Source organism: Marmota marmota, unplaced genomic scaffold, assembly GCF_001458135.2.
Source record: "Marmota marmota marmota unplaced genomic scaffold, marMar, whole genome shotgun sequence".
Lineage (NCBI taxonomy): Eukaryota > Metazoa > Chordata > Mammalia > Rodentia > Sciuridae > Marmota > Marmota marmota.
The window spans coordinates 5,362,641-5,381,898 of NW_026000016.1; positions in this window are offsets into that span (position 1 = coordinate 5,362,641).

Consider the following 19,258-nt stretch of genomic DNA (forward strand, 5'->3'; position numbering starts at 1 on the left):
ATCTCTCTGGGGATTACTTCAAAACCCTGAGAGACAATCTGTAGTCTCTGTCCCCCAGGCTCTACATTTCCTTCAAGGTTCTCTACTGAAGGTTACTATTTTTAAAGGAGCATGTATGATTATTCTGAAGACTTTCTTTCCTAAACATGTACACATTTTTTTTTCTTTTTCTTTAATGTTTTCAGTGGGATCTCTAGCAATTGATCTTTTTTCATTAATTTTACTTAAATTAGTTTTTTTTATTTGTTGTTTTTAGATATACATGACAGTAGGGTGTATTTTGACATATTAAACATGGAATAAAACCCATTACAATTTTGATCCCATTCTTGTGGTTGAATATGCTGTGAAGCTACACTGGTCACATATTCATATCTGTACATAGGAAAGTTACGTCTAATTCATTCTATTGTCTTTCCTATTCCCATTCCCCCGCCCTTTCCTTCATTCCCCTTTGTCTAATCCAATGAATTTATACTTCTCCTCCGTACCCTCCCTTGTTATGGGTTAGCATCCACACATCAGAGATTCAACATTCAACCTTTGATTTTCTGGGATTGGCTTATTTCATTTAGAATGATATTCTCCAGAGCCATCCATTTACCAGGAACAGTCATAAAGTCATTCTTTTTATGGCTGAGTGATATTCCATTGGGTATATATACCACATTTTCTTTATCCATTCATAGGTTGAAGGGTACCTAGGTTGATTCCGTAGCTTAACTATTGTGAATTGAGCTGCTATAAATATTGATGTGGCTGCAATACTGCAGTCTGCTGGTTTTAAGTCTCTGGGTATAAGCCAAGGAGTGGGATAACTGGGAAAAATGGTGGTTTCATTCTAAGTTTTTCTGAGGAATCTCCATACCACTTTCCATAATGGTTGCACCGATTTGCAGTTTCACCAGCTATGTATGAGTATACCTTTTCCCCACATCCTCGTCAACATTTATTGTTACTTGTATTCTTTTTTTTTTTTAAAGAAGTTTTATTGCTTTGCTAGCAAAGGAGAAACAGAGGACTCCCATCCCAGAGGTGTGATTCTGCCCGTCCAGAGGAACAGGGGGATTTTTTTTTTTTTTTGAGAGAGAGAGAGAATTTTAATATTTATTTTTTAGTTATCGGTGGACACAACACCTTTGTTTGTATGTGGTGCTGAGGATCGAACCCGGGCTGCATGCATGCCAGGCGAGCGCGCTACCGCTTGAGCCACATCCCCAGCCCCTTGTATTCTTAATAATTGCCATTCTGACTGGAGTGACATGGAATCTCAGTGTAGTTTTAATTTGCATTTCTTTAATTGCCAGAGATGTTGAACATTTTTTCATATATTTTTTGAGAAATCATATTTCTTTTTCTGTGAAGTGCCTTTTCAGTTCCTTTGCCCATTGTTGATTGGGTTATTTGGATTTTTAGATTATACATTTTTGAGTTCTTTATATATCTTGGAGACTGATGCTCTATTTGAGGTGCAGGTGGTAGAGATTTTAATTTTTATTCTTTGGTAATGGGGATTGAATTCAGGGCCTTGCCTATGCTGTGCACACAGTCTACACCACCAACCTAAACATTTTTATTGAAGTCTTCCTTTAGGTCAAGAATATTTTCTTTTAAAGGATTTGGAATGTGTCCACCATAAAGAAATGATAAATGTTAGAAGAGATAGACAAGTTTATCCTGATTTGAACTGATGCAATGTATATATGTTCCAAACATCACATGGCACCCAATCAATATGTACAATTTTATGTGTCAATTTAAAAATAAAATAAAATAATGAAACATTTTAAAGAATATTTTGTTTGATATTTTCTTATTTATGTTAATCTGTTCTTTCTGTTCTATTAATGAATTACTATTATTCTTATACAGACTACATGCCAGATAAATACTATCCCTAAATATTACTTTCTTTTTTATATTTTCATCCTTTTATCTTTTTCCTCTTTGTTCTCCAAAAATTCAAGTGTGCTTTCTGTCTAGCTGCTTTGATTCTCTTCAGCTAGCAATCTTACTACCTCTGTTGAATTTCTTTTTTCTTATAATAATTCTTTTTTCAGATCATTGCAACTATCTCAAAAATTAATTTTTCTTTCCTTTTTCTTTTTTGAATCCAGGTGCAAAAAATCACTGAGCCACATCCCCAGACCTTTTTATTTTGAGACAGGGTTTCACTAAAGTTGGTGAGGAACTCACCTAGTAAAGGTGGCTTTGAACTTGCGATCTTCCAGCCTCAGCCTCCCGAGTCCCTGGGATTACCGGTGCATGTCAACACGCCCAGCTCAAAAATTACTTTTTAATTTTTTTATTACTTCCATTGATAGGGAGATGCTCATCCTTGAGTATTATTCAATATAAGTACAGTTTGGTTGTGCCTGATATTTCAAAGAAAAAAAAAGAAATTTGAGTCAGTACAAATTGTTTTTGCTCAAGGGAGAGCAAGCTTTGTTTTACTTTCTTTCTTTTCTTCTGCTAGGGTTTAGAAGATAGCTCTTCTACTGTGAATCCTGGCAGAAGAGCCACCTTACAGAGCTAAGTACGGTGCATTCACGGCTGGAACCCTCCCTCTGCCAAAAAATAGATGAATCCCCAAAGGCTGGCCCCAGGTTCGGGTCTGTTTTATGTAGCAGCCACATTGGAATCAAGCAAGAAGACCTTAAAAACAGTTGAGAACCTACACTAGTGGCTCACAAACTTCAGGAAAAGCCAAAGAATCAGATGATCTGAAGTCCAATCCACCCATTTCCATTACCACCTGGGCCCTGAATGTCAAGATTAACCTTTCAGTAGCAGGAGATATCAGCCAGCTATGGTGGGCATCCTCACAGCTACACACAGTCCTCTCAGGACAAGTGTCATGATTTTGCTAGAGGTTTTGTTCTGTTTCATTCTAAGCCCATTGGCAAATATTTAGCAGAAATTTCTCTAGATTTCTGGTATGTGCATGGATCAGAGAGACTGAAAAAAGAGAGAGAAGGTTAGAAAAGAAGAAAATTGGTTGTTTTAAAAGGTATTTATAGATAGAGGAGTTATATCTGTGTCCCTAGACTGACACATAAACATCCTGCCTTGCTTCAGAAAATGTTCAAGTGTCCCCAAATTGCAGTGTGTCATTTTCTCTACATTGCATATCTTAATGAAAATAATCTCCCAGTGGTCAGACATTACTCTATTTCAACTGCACCTCCTTCACATCACCCCTCCCCAAGGTTCTTTTTCTTTCACACCCCCTCCTTGTTTTGAAGTCTCCAGTCCCAGTGCTAACTGTGAAACACTCAGGATGCATGCTCCAAGGAAAGCTCATCCTGTGTGGCTTGCCAGTCAGCCCTCAGTTCCCTCTCGAGGTGGGCCACAGGCACTCACTGGGACCCAGACTGCAATGCAATACCTTGTCTGGCTCTTACTTAGCAGATGTGATGTGGTTTTACCCATAATGTTAAAGCCAGGTTCAAAAATCGTCCAAAATAAGCAATTTGCTGTCATTAGATATTTCCCTTATACCACAAAATGAATTCACACAGCAGACCTGTACTTTCAGGAATCCAGAAACATCTCACGTTCAACCCATACAGCCATTCAGCACCTTCAGGTCACTCATGCATTATTTCAGTTTTTCAGAAATTGAACTGCTTTGAGACCTTTGGGTCCCTGTTATATAGCACAGAGCCAAGTATTGTGTTACAAATGCAAAAATTAATCACAGAAATTAGTCAGGAAAGGGAGGTGTCAGGGTCCCAGTTCCTGCAGCAGAGTTGGGTTACCACACATATATCACCAGAGATAGTGCTGCAGTTAATTTAGTGAAGGTTGGATTGGAACCTTGAATTTTTCCATTTTAATTTCCTCACAGTTCTCAAATCTGCAACTGCTGATCACGAAACAACAGCAACAACAACAACAACAAAAATGCTGTTTTAATTTGCTTCGGGGATACCTAGATTTTCTCTACATTGCATATCTTAATGAAAATAATCTCCCAGTGGTCATTTTCAGTTATGCAAAATATACACTAGACTCAAAATATTCCACTCCAAAATGTCTTTAATCCCTTTACAATGTGGACAATGCTTTTGTTTAAGCACAATCTCTTCTTTCACTTCTAGAAAGGCACAGGCTGTATGACCAGGTGCTAAACTATTCAGGAAGTGCAACAGAAGTTCAGCAAAGGAAGAAGTCCCAGGGGCCTGCAGTGGAAATGCTTTATGAAGAATTCAGGCCTTGAGTGAAACTGTGAAAGATCAGTTGGCAATGGAGAGGGCCAAGGGAAAGAGAAGATACGGTGGCTGGATAAACAGAATATAGGGAAGATGGGAATCCAGCAATTACATAAAATAGATGCAAGGTGCTGCTCCAGGGTTTATGGAATAAGCAGTGTAAAATGTGTCCTTAAGAGTAAGAAACTCATTTGGAAAATATACACAGAATTAGTTAGCGATCTATTTTGGAATGAGGAGCAGTCATTAAAAGCACAGAGGGATACTGTGAGCAGAGGTGTGAAAGGAGGAGGCCTGAAGCCAGAGGGGTCTGCACATGGTGAGAAACTGAGTAGATGAGGGAAGTCTGGTCCCAGTCAGGGCTTGAATCTGACAAAGTGATAAGGAATCTGTAGATGTGTTCTTGAGCCAAGACTCAACACCAAGAAGGCAGAACTTGTTACCATATTACAGCACTTAAGACTGGACATGATTAATTTCATTATCTCATTGTTCTCCTCACAACCATACTGCAAGGAAGATAAAGCAAATATTAAAATGATTACAAGTTAACAAAATCAAGACTCATGTTTATCAAGAACAACCACCACTAGTTTTCCTCATCTCAAGTGCAATGTTCTCTCTACTTGTCTGTGAGATCCTAAGTCGGATTCCTTTTGCTTTTAGAGAGGACCTCTCCCCACTCTGACCTGTTCACCTATATTGCACAGGGCTCCCATAGCACTTGGCAAGTATTCAGAAGTGATGCAATGAGAGACTGGATAAGGCTGATCACAAGGAAGACAGATAAAGAGGAAAGGGGTGCATTCAGCAGAAGAGTCAAAAAGGCCCAAAGACTGATTAGTCACAGAAAATCAGGCACTTTTGCTGTCATGGACCCCTTCCTCCATAGGGGCAGAAAGAAATTTTAAAATATATGTACATTTTATTACTGCACTGGTATAAAGATAAGTATATTCATATTATAAGAGAATTTTTTACCTGAAATTTTCTTCTTATTTAAAAGAAATTAAAGCATTCATAGGCTCCTAAAATTATCATAGGCCCTAGGCATTGAACTTGGCGCTTGATGGATAAATCAGTCCTAGCTTAGGGGATAGGAGGAAGATAAGGGTTTTAAATGACTGAAAGTTCCTGACAAGAGAACCTGGAAGGAAGACAGCACTTCTGAAAGCAGTGAAGAAGTTAAGAAGAGAAATTCATTTGAAGAGGAAGATAATGATTTTTACTTTGGACTTGTGGAACTTGAAATGACTAATAAAAATCCAAGCGAAAAAGGCCAATACAGAATGCAAAATGCAGCACCTAGGTTCAGGCACACTTGAAAATCAACAGTTGTGATAGTGTTATTACAAACTGTGGAGACTGTGGTGTAGCTCAGAGGTAAAGTCTCTGCCCCACATAGGTAAGGCCCTTGGCTGCATTCCTAGCACTGCGAAAAGAAAAAGAAAACCCAAAAAGTGAATGATTTCAACAAAGTGACTTATAGGAGGTACTGCCAACTAATACCCAGATTGATGAAATTCCCCATAATTAAAGAGAAAGAAGAAAAAGGGGTCAGCAATGATTCCTCTGACCTGTAGAAATGGTGATTTCTTGTGCTCCTGAGGAGAGCTGTTGATGCTATGATTAGGACTGTGTCTGTATTTAATTTTCAAACTGTAATCCTAATTAGGAGTGGCATAATTACAAAAAGTGAAGATGAAGACAAAAGATACATCTTTTTCCTGTGTCTTTGGTGTCCCTAAAAATCCAAACACACTGATACACACACAAACACACACACATACACACAAACTCACACACACACACACACACACACACGTCCAACACCTCCAACCAAAGGCATCTATCTGCTGAATGAAGATACACGAATCTAACCGAAGGAAACAATCTGACAACTCAGCAACCTGAGGCAAGCAGAACAACTTGGCAAAGAAAAATTATAGAAAGCACATTTCTGGTCAAGACATGAGTAGAAGGGAAATTCAGAGCCTTTTCTTTTACATTAAAAAAAAAAAAATCCTTGTTGGGTAAACGACTTCTTCCACAGCGTGCAATCCAAATTGTCCTAATCATTGTCACTGGCTTTGCTGAGGAGGTATAATGGAAGTAATACTTACAACTTATTATGAAAGGCTTGTTTTCTGTCCTAAAATTTCCTTAAAGAAAATTGCCACTGATGAGAATTGCAACACATTTCCCCTGAGACTGTGGATACTAGGTATTTTGGTGCAATTGCAGTAACCCACTCGGAAACAGATGGATTTGTGAATGATTGATGGATGAACAGGGAGGTGTTGTTTAAGGTCAGTCATCTGAATCATGTCCTGGGAGAGTTCCCAAAGAGTTACATAGGATGAAAATCTGGGCCAGTATTCACATGCCTGGATATTGAAGTAAGAACAGCTGCATTTATTTCAACATTCTCAACCTCACACATACATACATGCCAGTGAAGCTCAGAGGTTAAAATGCAAGACAGAAATCACAAATAGGATAATGAGAAAACAGAACTGAGAAAAATTATCCTGGAAAGTTAAGTCGATGCCTTTGCAAAGCTGGAAAATAAATCTGAATAAATTCTTCAGAGTACAGAGGAGAAGAAGAAAAATGGGAAATATTATGAAAGATGGAGGAAAGAATGAGAAACTAACATGCATCTCATTGGAACCTTAGCAAGAGAGTAAATTCATAGAGTATAGAAAATATTTAAGGTGGTAATGGCTTAAATTTTTCCAGAATCAGAGTCATGAATCTACAAATAAAGGAAACACAAAACACAACTTGCAGGTAAACAAAAAGAATATAATAATTTTTCATAATGAAATTGAGGGACAATTTTGAGAGATAGTAATAAAAGAGAGAAAGATCTTAGAAGCACCCAAAGAGAAAACCTAGATCACCATCCAAAGAGCATGGAGACAGCAGATTTCTCAGTAGCAATAATAGAAAACAAGCAAGAGTTGAAGATCTTCAGAAAGATGAGATGCTTCATGTCAATGAAAAATTAGGATTTGAGCAAAACTCAAGAATAAAAATGATAATCAAAACATTTTTAGATTTAAAAAATTGTAGTTGTAGATGTGGACAGCATGCCTTTATTTTATTCACTTCATTTTTATGTGATGCTAAGGATGGAACCCAATGCCTCACACATGCTAAGCAAGTGTTCTGCCACTGAACTGGAGCCCTAGCCCAACATTTTCAGATTTTAAAACACCTGAAAACTGTAGTGGAAGAACTTTAAGACGAAAGAAAGTGATTCCAGAAGGAAAGTCTAGTTTATAAGAAAAAAATGTGAGCAATAAAATCGGCAGCCATTCAAAATACAAACAATTTAAAAAGAAATAGCATCTGCTGTGTGAGGTTTGCAGAATAGAAGATGAATTTGAAAGGCCAGGCAGCAATAGCATGAAGGACGTGATGGGAGTTCAGTTAGAAGCATTTGTATTTTTTCTAGAGAAGTATGAAAGTTATTGATTTTTTTAATTAAATAAGTATAATTTTAAAAGAAACCAACAAAGAATTTAAATAAAATTGAATTTCCATATAGTAAGAGATGAAATGAAATAGTAAGGGAGGGTGTGGATACAAAGGACAGTTAGAAATATGCAGGGGGGTATGAAGCAGAATAAAAGCAGGACAAGCAGTAACTAAATAAAATGATATAAGAAAATCCAAAGGTAAATAAAACTCACTGGTTAAGAGACATGGGATGATCACAATTTCTTTGTACAAATGAGATTTAATCATGGCCAGAGGAGCCAGATCCAGAGAAAAAAATAGACTGAAGGTGGAATATCCCTAGTTTGAAATACTTTGGGAAGCAAAAGCAATTCCATTTTAGTGTTTTCCAATTTTTGAATGTATGCATATACACATTAGGTATCTTGAAGATGAGACCCAAATCTAAACACAAAACTCATTTTTCCATATATACCTTGTACACATAACCTGAAGGTAATATTATACAATATTTTTCTGACTCATCACATAAAATCAGGTGTAAAATTTTCCATTTGTAGCACTGTGCCAGCACTTCAACATTTTTAAATTTTGGAGTATTTCAGATGTGTGGATTAAGAGCACTCAATCTGCCTTACTAGAAATTAAAATATGCATCACTAACACAGTTGCTAAGACTGGGCAGAGGACAAGAAAGAGAGAAAGGTGACAGTGACGGCAGACACAACCAGGTGAGATAGGGCAAATATTTCACCAGAGTTTTATTTTTGGCATCAACGAAATTGAAATAATAATAGTATCTACTTCTCAGAATTATTATGAGGATCACATGAGAAAATACATGTACAGTCCTTAGTGCTTGGTTTGCGGATGGACACAGAGCAACTAGTATTAGTGTGGCCTTGGGGACCTGAACAGGTTTTATCCTGCAAAAACCATTGAAGAGTTGCGGGGAGAATGAGGAAAGAATAGTAAAAAGAACAGAAAATAGAAAAATATGCACAAATCCTAAGAGACCACACTATGAAGATGAGAAGTTAACTTTAGGGTGGAACTCAGGCTGGCTGGCTGGGGACTGCCTCTTGCTTCCTTAGTATCCCATTTCCTCTTCACCTCTATTGTCCCTCCAGGATGTCTTACTGGAAGTCAACAGTTACCAGGAGAAAACATCTGTATCTGAAAACAGCTGTATGTGCATTCATCTCATTAAAAAAACTTTTTCAGAGTTTGGACAATAATAATGTGTGTCACCAGCAATGTCATGAGAAATCCAGAGAGAAAAAATACGTTCTGTGCAATTAGTAACCCTCAGGCAATGAAGCTTCTGTTTCAGATGGTGTCAAAATTCTACAAGATCCAGAGAGACAGAGCCCATTGCTAGGCAAATGTCTAAACTCTCATTGTTGCTGGATTCACAACCCACATGCACATACACACACACACACAAACATATGCATGCTGCCACACATGCATGCACAGGCACAATGCACGCACCCACATATGCATAAACAGGACACACAAGCATATTCATGCACCTATACATGCATACACAGGCATCATGCATGCATGCACAGCATGCACAGCATGTGCCACATACATGCCTACACACACCATATGTACACAAAGACTACACATGCAAAAAAATACCTACTAGCAAAATAATTATTTGCACATAGAAATAACTTAATATCTAGCTTCATTTCAATTCTATATTTATATTCCTTGCACTCTTCCCAATTTTTGAATCATGAAAACAAGCCCTATCAATGTTAAATTCATTTTAGGAATAATTAAATATATTCTTAAGGGCTTACATTATTCAAATAGTATTCTATGTTTGAATCTGTCCTGAGTAATGAATTCATTTATGTACCTTGAGAATAGAGTGATTGTAATTTAATAACTATAAAATTCTCTCTCTAAACCAACAGTAAAATGTTCTATTGCATTATTGTATTATGTTCATGGTTAAACAATAGCTATATAATAAAAAACATATTTCTATGTAGGCCATCAAATACTATTAAATTTGAGAAGGAAATCTTTGGCACAAAAATCATCTAACACTTATAGAAGACAGTACAATGTTCTGAATTATCTGCTTAACTTTATGCCAATATGCAGCAATTCCTTGTCTTTTCTTTTATTTTCCCAATTCGGTTATGAATTTAAAATAGTTCAACTTTTCACAACTTCTTTTGTGGCATAGAAGAAAACAAAGCTACTTACAGATTCTACTATAATTTACCCTGGACCTTTAGGGGGAAACTTTCCAAATTGCATGTGTGTGTGTGTGTGTGTGCATGTGTGCGTGTTGAGGGGTACATGAGAGTCACATGTGACCATACATGGGGATGTGTGTGTTGGTGTGTGTATTGGTGTGTATGTGTGTGAGTGTGTTTGTATATGGGTGCATATCTGTGTTGTGCATGTATGTGTTTGTATGTATGTGTCTGTGAGTGCATACATAAGTGTATTGGAGTTGTGCATGTGCATTTGTGTGTGATGACAAATGTATAGTCCTATGAAATCAGCTAACTCAAGAAAGCAATTCATGTTAACATTTCCATACTAAGTAACAGCATATGTGCATATGAGATTGCATCTTTTGTAAAAAAAAAAAAAAGAAGAAGAAGAAATTTGTATAGAATTGATAAGCTTTAATTATTATATGAAAAGAAAAATGGCTCAACAAAAACAGAATGAAATCAGAATTTAATGTAAGTCATCCTTTTTTTGTGGTTAAAAACAGAATCCTTCACGACTACCACCCCTATTTCACCAGCAAGACCCAGGGAGTTACCATGTTCTCTCACTAAACATGATTTGCTCCAATTTTGGTCTCTGAATTTTAAGAGGAGTAGGAAGCCATCAATGAAGATATAGAGAAGACTAACAAGCTGACCAGGGGCGTGAAGACAGGGCCGACAGAGGAAACACGAGAAGGCATTATTTCAACCAGATGTGGATAGCAGAAAAGAAACTGGTTGCTGTCCTCAGGTCTAGAGGAGACAATTACACTGTGTATCTTCTTTAAGGAGGAGGGATTGGGGGCCAGATTTGTGCATCGATGGTGGAGGTATTGGCTATTTGTTTGGGGCCATCCTAAAGGAGAACTTCCAACGCAAGTCCAGATCCCCTCAGAAAGTATTAAACTCACTTGTTCATTTTCTGGTAAGAATATGTTTCGTGAGGCATTACACTGTAGAAATCAGCACCACATTGCACTACAGTCGATGAAAGCATGGGGCCTCCTATGATTCAGAAACAGAAGGCCCAGGATCAGGTTGAGTCATAATCTCGGCCACTTACTAACAGGAAATTTGGTCAAGTAATTTCAGCCTTCTGTTTCTCCATTTCCTTATCTACAACATGAGGACAATGATCACATGTACCTCCTGGGAAAACAAACAAGTCCAGTATAGAAAACATTCACCTGGAATATGGCCCGTGGTCAGCCCTCCGTCTGTCAGGTAGTCTGTACGATTTAACTACATAGTCAACTGGGAATGGCTGACAAAATAGCTAAGTGAAACTCAGAGGTTTTCAAGGACCATGCTGGATGCTCTTTTAACCAACTATTTAAACTATGAATGAGGACAGTTCCTCATCAGTTCTGATGGCATGAAGTGAACCCTGCATTGGAAGTCAGAAGACCTGGACTCAAGTTCTCGTCCATCACATGCTATACATGCAATGAATAATGCATCTGCTCTCCCTGGGCCTGGTTTCCTCATCTCTGCCCCATTTATCTCAGGACTGTTGAGTGAATCAAATGAAAATATGTTTGTCATTTACCTGGTGTCAATAACTGGGCCACAGCCTGGGACTACTTCAGAGGGAGGAACCTCAGTGGGAAGAGTCATCATGAGCCAGTGAGCAGAGCTCTCAGATAGATGTTGGCACTAGGTGTTACAGTGTTCTCTTAAGCTTTAAGGCACTGTGCTAGGTTAGTTGCTGATGTGCATATTAAAACTTCTGGGATGCATTACAAAGTGATAAGCAGAGACTTTTAAAACTGTTTTAAAGTCCAAAATGGTATCCACTATTATAAGCAGTCTAAATGTTTAGTCATTGAATTCAAATTCACATGCAGAACCAATGAGATCAGAAAGACTTCCTTAGGGGTACAAAGGATTCTTACAACCTCTAGGAAATTTAAGGTTTAGTGTTAATGCTTTAGACTTCTGCAGTATATAACCTACTATTTCTCATCTAAATTTGTTTTGGTGTAAATTCAGTTATTCCTTCCAGTTTTGTCCCCATAAGTAGCCAGCCAGGTTAAACTGAGTGAATAGTTCACCCTCACTCAAGGCCTCATTTTTGACACATATAAATGTAGTAGTGGTTCACACATGTCCCAAACACATAGAGAATAAATTTTGAGGTAGGAAAAGACATTTTGAAGTAGGAAAATGTTTCTCCCTCAAAAGAACATATATTAGTATGTCAATAAGAAAGGAACTTTACAGTTTATTGGGAAACTTGAAATTAAATAACCAGGGAGACTCGCCAGATGGAACAAAGAGTAAATCCTTCCCTTGAGGTTTTCAAAAGCAAAGGAAATGAGCAGCCTATACAAACAACTTTGCTGCTGCTATATTTATTTCAATCTTGCTTGCAAATTATTCAGGTCAATCACTGCAATTGATAGAATTATCCATTAGTTTATTGTGAAGATGCATATATCCAAAGATTGAAGAGATTTAATGTACCCCTTTGGAATATTAAGCCTCACCTAGATTTACTCCTGAAAACTTATCTACTGTGACAGCATATAAATGTTTTAAAACAGTGGGTTGCCAAACATCCATCAGCATCGTGGACAACTTAAACAAAGAAAGGAACCACTGCTAGGTTTCCCCAGTTTCTGACTGACCTGGGAAGAGTGAGACGGGGGAAGAAACCAGACCACTCTGGCTCACAAGAAAGGTTTTCTGCTTCCAGGGGCTGGCTGCCTTCCCAATTATTAATGAAGAAAGACTCCTTTTTTCCATTTCCTAATGATGTCGACAGTTGAAGTGCAAACTGACAACAGCTGAGTATTTAAGTGAAATATTTCAAGGACATTTATCATAAATGGATACAGAGACCAGACTCCTGTTTCAGCTTCAAGGTTTAAATGTCAAACACCTGGAGACATAATTACTCAACCTTAAAATCTCTCTATGAGTTTATGGCTCTTGTTCAGGGAAAGTCAAACTACTAAGTTGAGTTCAAGACACTGTTTGGGCTGGAGGAAGAGGAGATACTGAGGGTCACGGGAGGCAAAGGTGGATGAGTCATGACTGTGTACTTAATACCCCTGGCTTACTTACCCCCTTTCACAATAGCCAAGAGTTCATATGCTGAGAAGACATGTTAGTGTATATCTTGGAAGGGAAGAATGAAAGATTACCTGTGCATTTGAGAAATCAGAGGTACCAGCAGTTAAAATATTTTTACCAACAATAAAAACATCTAAAATTTGCTGTGAAGAGTTTTCTATTGGGACAGGAATTTTAATATTAAGATAGCAGCTTCTCTGATTCAAATTTAAGTTAACTAGTGTTTCTGATATCTTACACCTAATTGTTTAGATCTAAAGGAGCATTCACAAACATCAACAAACACCAAGAACAGCACAGATATCCTTAAAGTATATTCTCCTCCTGAATACTTTACACACTATACCCAATCCCCATCTACTATTCAGCCACCATATTCGTTTAGTCAATGTCTAAATATAAGTGACAAAGCAAAATAATATGCAGATTAAGAATGATCCAATTAATTTCATAACTTTCAGAAACCCTTCAATTTAAAAATGTTTCAGAATTCTGACAGGCAAAATTCACACACCCCTTAATGCACTCTTCTCGACTGACCAAATTCCATAGTGTGTTAGTGTGTTAGTGTTAGTGTTCATAAATACAATTTTCCATTTCTACTGGACATGGGGAACGGATTCCTACTATACTTGCTTATAATCTTAGTTAGAAAACAGCCTCTTAGCTGTCTCTACCAACCCACAGCAGCCAGGAACCATCCTGTCACCCCAGATGACTAACACCTACTCTCTTGGTGTGCCACAACACACATATGCAACTTATCAGAACGGGAAGTAGGAAATAAAGAGGGAAAGTAACTCAGAAATAGTAACTGAAAAGGCAAACTGGAAGCATTCCTAAACTTATGATCTACCTAAGACAATAAAAATGCTGAATTCTGGTATGTTGTATGTATTGAAAATACTTATGATTCCTATCACTTACACACACACACACACACACAAACACACACACACACACACCACACATATTTCATTTTATTTTCCTGAATGTCCAGTGGGAAACTGACTCGAAGCCCATCTTATTCTCTAGGAAAAAAGATGAAAATTATGTTGATTTATTCATTCTTACTAAACACCAAAGGGAAACAATTCAAAAGAATTTTTTGACTCAAAGTCTCCATATTAATTTTTCAATGTCACACTCCCAGTTATTAAGGATGTGAGGAAGCCTGGTGCAGTAATCCTGTAAGTCCAGCTACTCAGGAGGCTAAGGCAGGAGGATTATTAAATCCAAGGACAGTCTCATCAAGTTTAGTGAAACCTTGTCTCAAAATAAAATTTCAATAGGGCTGAGGATGCAGCTCAGTGGTAGAGCACTTGTCTGACACGTCCTGGGTTTGCTCCCCAATATCTCCTGAAAAAGGGAGGAGATAGAAAATGTAAATTGTAGCTGTGTTAGAAAGCAAGTCACTTTCATTCCCAAACGACCCAATTGACAAATAAAACCAGTTTTGTCTACAATGAAAAGTAGATAGGATAATCTTTCTCCTTGTTAAAATATGGTTTACACAACTTTCTGCCTTTTAGAATGTCTTTCCCCTCCTGACCAATTGCTAAAGAACAGAAAGTTCATTTCAATCTATTTTCACCAAAACTGAGTGTGATCATTTCAACTAGATTAACAGGAATCCTAGGGATACAAATGCCATATACGTAAGAAGCAGTCAACATCAATCAAACCTAATTGTAATATTCATAGAACAATTTTACATAAAAGAAAAGTCAGAAAATTGGCAACTACTATTCTGTTTAAAGTGGTCAATTTACCAAAGCAGAAAAATTCTCAAAATATTTATTTCACTTCCCAAGAGTAAGAGTTCCTAAATGGAGAGTCAAAGGAAAATAATTGTTCTTTTATGGCTATACTTAATCACTTGAAAACAACCATCCCTAAACCTTTCTGCATGATCATTCATTCAAAAAAACACAACTCAAAGGCACTTTGCTAAGTGCTAGAAAAACTAGGGTAACTGGATGTGGCCTTTTCCATTAAGGAATTTACTATCCAAGAAGTAAAATAAATAAAGAACTAATTTTAGAACAATATTATATAAATTAGTATGAAAATATTATTTTAGCATCAATGGAAAAACATTTAGGTGGTCAGAGCATTACCTAGGGGAAATTCAATGCATACTTGTTTGATGAATAAATGAATGAATGGATTTTATAGGTGAGAAAGCGAGTCTCAGAGAGACAAGGCCATTTTCCCCAAGTCACACAACTAGTCAACTGAAGGGAAAGACTAGAGTGTTCTCTAATTTGTGGTCACTTTTTCATCTCCTCACTCTTCACAGTCACAACCCCATGAAATGTTCCAGCCAACAAGCAACTGTCATTTATTCTCTATTGCAGGACTCCTGCCGTGTTGGAAACCAAGGAGCAACAGCTTTGGAGTAGTGCTCATTCCCTTGCATAAGTTCAAATTCTTGTTCTAGAGCTCCCAACATCCAGAAAAGCTAAAGAAAAAAAAAAAAAAAAAGACCCAGAGCCTAAGATCAAGCCCCTCCCCCCCAAAAAATAAAAATAAGATGCAAATATAAAAAAGATTAAGCCCCTAAAAGAGAAAATAATCTTAAAGAAAAATTTTAATGTTAAAATTAGTTTTGAAAGAAAGGAAGACATGATGAATACAAAACTATTATCAGCAACTTTAAAACATGAACAGTCCCCTGCCTGGAGAAATTTAATTGAATAGACAAGAAATATGTAAAAAGGGTAGAGTCAAAAATGGGCAATCAATGTTGACTCCTGGCTGAGTGATCAGACCCAGACAATGGAGCGTTCAGATAAGAATTTTACTGCAGTGGTCAGGGAAGCTTCTGCAAGGAAGGGAAACTGGGCACAGCTGTGGGAGATGGACAGATAAGACGGAAGGAAGAAGGCAAGGTGTGGCAGTCTGGGGACTTCATCCATAAATGTGCAAAATCTGTCTCAGCAGTGTGTCTAACTATAGCATATTTACACACGGGAGATACGAGGACCAAATGTGTGGAGAATTCTGGACATAAGCAAAGGAGTTTAGGGGTCCACTGGATTTTCTGAGCCTGTGAATGACGATGATACAAAGTAGTTCATTAGAAGGATAAATATAATTATGGTGTTCAAAATGAACACATGAAGCAATAAGCAACTTATTTTCTAACAACAGAAAAATCTTGGAGGCGGCTCATGAGATCATCCAGTGAGAGCTTAAGTAGGCTAGCCGAAGACAGGATGAAATGAAACAAAGACAAGTTGTGCAGAAAATATAGGGTGTGACTTAGAAATTGGTTGGAATCAGAGGAAAGATACCCCATAGATTTCCAAACACCACACCTGATAAAATGGTGGTTTCATGAACAAAAATAGGAACTTGGAGGCAGAAAAATCACTTTTGATTTAGATAAACGTGTGGGTACTTGAGAAGAAAGTGATGCTTCTGGATTGAAGTAGCCAACAAAGAGTCAGAAACCTGAAACAGAAAGGGAAATCAAGTTATGACACCGTTCAACCTAGGAACCCAAAAATGTAACCTCTGAGGGTCCCAGGCTCTAAGGGCCTCAAAGGGAAAGGTGTAGGACACTGGGACACAAGATGAGAAGGGCTTAAAGAGATGAGAGGAGAGCCAGGAGAAAATGGGGCCAGAGAAACCCCAGAGCAGAGAGCTTCCAGAAGGAAAAGCAAGAAGCATCCATAGGAAGCCAACAGTGAGGTTTAACAATCACCCCACTCACAGTAAGCCAGGTTAGCATGTGAAAATTTTCATCTATGATCAAATTCTGATCATCTCATATAATCATTAGTGAGTACCCTTAGGGATGTGGCTGTGGTAGTGAGCCCTTTTTAAAATACAGCATTATCAGCTTCTCCAAATAGCCTTAGGATTTCAACAGTGTTTAGTTTTCAACAGGTTTATTGAAATTATTTTCCTATATTGTAAGCCTAAGAAGTCGAAAGAATATATTTTGATAGAGAGGCTTTTAATGTTCTAAACACAAAGAAAGGATATATGTCTAATGTGATCCTTGCACCGATTTCCTTCATCAGATCATTACACATTATATATTGAAATGTCACTCTGTACCCTATAAATATGTGCAACTACTCCATAACATAAAATTAAAAACATCTTTTTAAAAACATATTTTAAAAGGGGGAGAAAGAAGCTAACTGCATGTGTATAAATTTCGCGTGCTGTTTTAAACAGTTTAAAAGACTATAAAATTAATGCTACCATGTTTCTTCCTGGCAGCACAAAGTGCAAACTGCAAACACAAATAGGCTTCCACACGCACTTTATAAGGCCAGGACCCCAGAAGCAAACTCAATTTGCATCAGTATGACTTAGGAAGTTTTCCTTTCTCACTTCTGCTTTTCTAGTTTTTATATATTCCTTTTCCAGGGAAGGTTACAAAAAGAAGAGTCCCAGAGTTGAAAACGTCAGCATTTGATTGATTAGAGTAGCTTTCCCGGCTTAACCAGTAAGTTGATTTGAACTGTTCATCTGCTAATACAGTAAAACACATGTTAAAGATTACAAATTGTTTAACAAGTTTTGACAAACAATTCCCCCCGGTGGTCTGGAAATTTCTGAGAAGCAGATGGAAGAGGTACAATTTTATAGATTCCCCTTCCTATCTGCACAAAGCCAAAGAGGTCTAAAGTAGGTATTAGTGCAAATAAGGGACATCATCAGACAATAAAGAGACACAATTGCCTCTGTTAGCACAACAATTAATTTTGTTTGCAGAGGACCAGTCCGTCTATTTGTTACCAGGAATGTGCTAATTATTCTTGCTAATTACATGCAAAACATTCATTATCACCTATAAGTGGAGCTGGACCCCTCAGGTTTCAGTGACAAATTAATTACTGTGTTTTCCTTCTGAATGTATTCCCAGTCAGTTCCTGGTATTATCTGAAAAATAAATTGTTTAGCAGCTCTCTTGTCTCTCAGAGCCACTCATTAAAATGAAAAGTAGGCATGCAGAGCTGTATCAGTTTTCCTTCCCTGTTCTATTAGGACAGCGGTTCTTGAAAGTCCCCAATTCCAGCACGGATTTAGGAATCCTGAAGACTTGTAAAACCCATAATGCTAAGTTTCATTAGGTATTGGGTATGTGTAATACTCTAGCCACTAACTGAACCACAGAGAAGGCAAACTGTCTCAGTACCTGAGATGGCAAAATAACCTTCACCTATCCACAAATGTGCCTGCACCCTTCATCTTGTCTTTCAAAAGTTCTTAGTAATATTTAGTAATCTGGTCCAAATTGGGAGTTTCACTCCCAGTTTGCAGTTTTGCGAATCCCCAAACAAATCCTGAATTGTTCCCAACTTACTCCCATAGTCCTACCACCCTAGTATAGATGCGTGTATGTTTATTCTAAATGTGAATTGCATTGTAAAGACATGGACATATATAATTTTGCCTTGATCCTAAATTGCCTGGTCTTATCCTCTGGCTGTGTGCTCCTTAACTAGAAAGGGACCCATCTTCCTCTTTCACTTTCTTTCCATCTTACATTTGTTCCTCTTGTGGCAATCAACTAAAAGCCTTCTGGAATAAGAAGATGAATCTGCAGGGCTTCAGACCCATTCCAACTTACATGATGAATCAATAAGTTAGGTTTGGCCCTTACTCCTTTGTCTCCCCACCCTTCATTTCCAGGAAGACTTCAAATAGAAAGCATTGCACCTGAAAGGGGAATTGGAGAAGGCTATGGTACTAACATTTCAAGGTCCCCAGGAGCCTATCAAAGATTCCAAATAGGTGCATGACTCCCTGGAAAGCCAGGGTCTCTTTGAACACTTAATGGGTTCATACAGGACCAGAGCCTTCATCCTGCATAGGAAAAACTGGCTCTATTTAAATCAGTCTGTTCATTGACCTACGGTTTGTCTAACACTGTCATAGTTCATTTTGCAAAGAACCAGGTACATAGGTCCCATGTGTCTGGAACCCTTGTTTTTTCTAACTATTCTTCCTTCTTGGTCCCTTCATATTTGCTGTGGCTCTTTTCCAGGTGCACTTTTTTTTGTTTGTTTTTTAAGTGAATATTATTTGTTTATTTTACATTTTTAAAATTGTTCTTATTAATTAAACATGACAGTAGAATGCATTTTGACACACTGTACACAAATGGAGCACAACTTCTCATTCCTCTGGCTGTACATGGTGCAGAATCACTCCAGTAGTGTAATCATACATATATGTAATCATGTCTGTCTCATTCCACCATCCTTCCCATCCCCACACCCC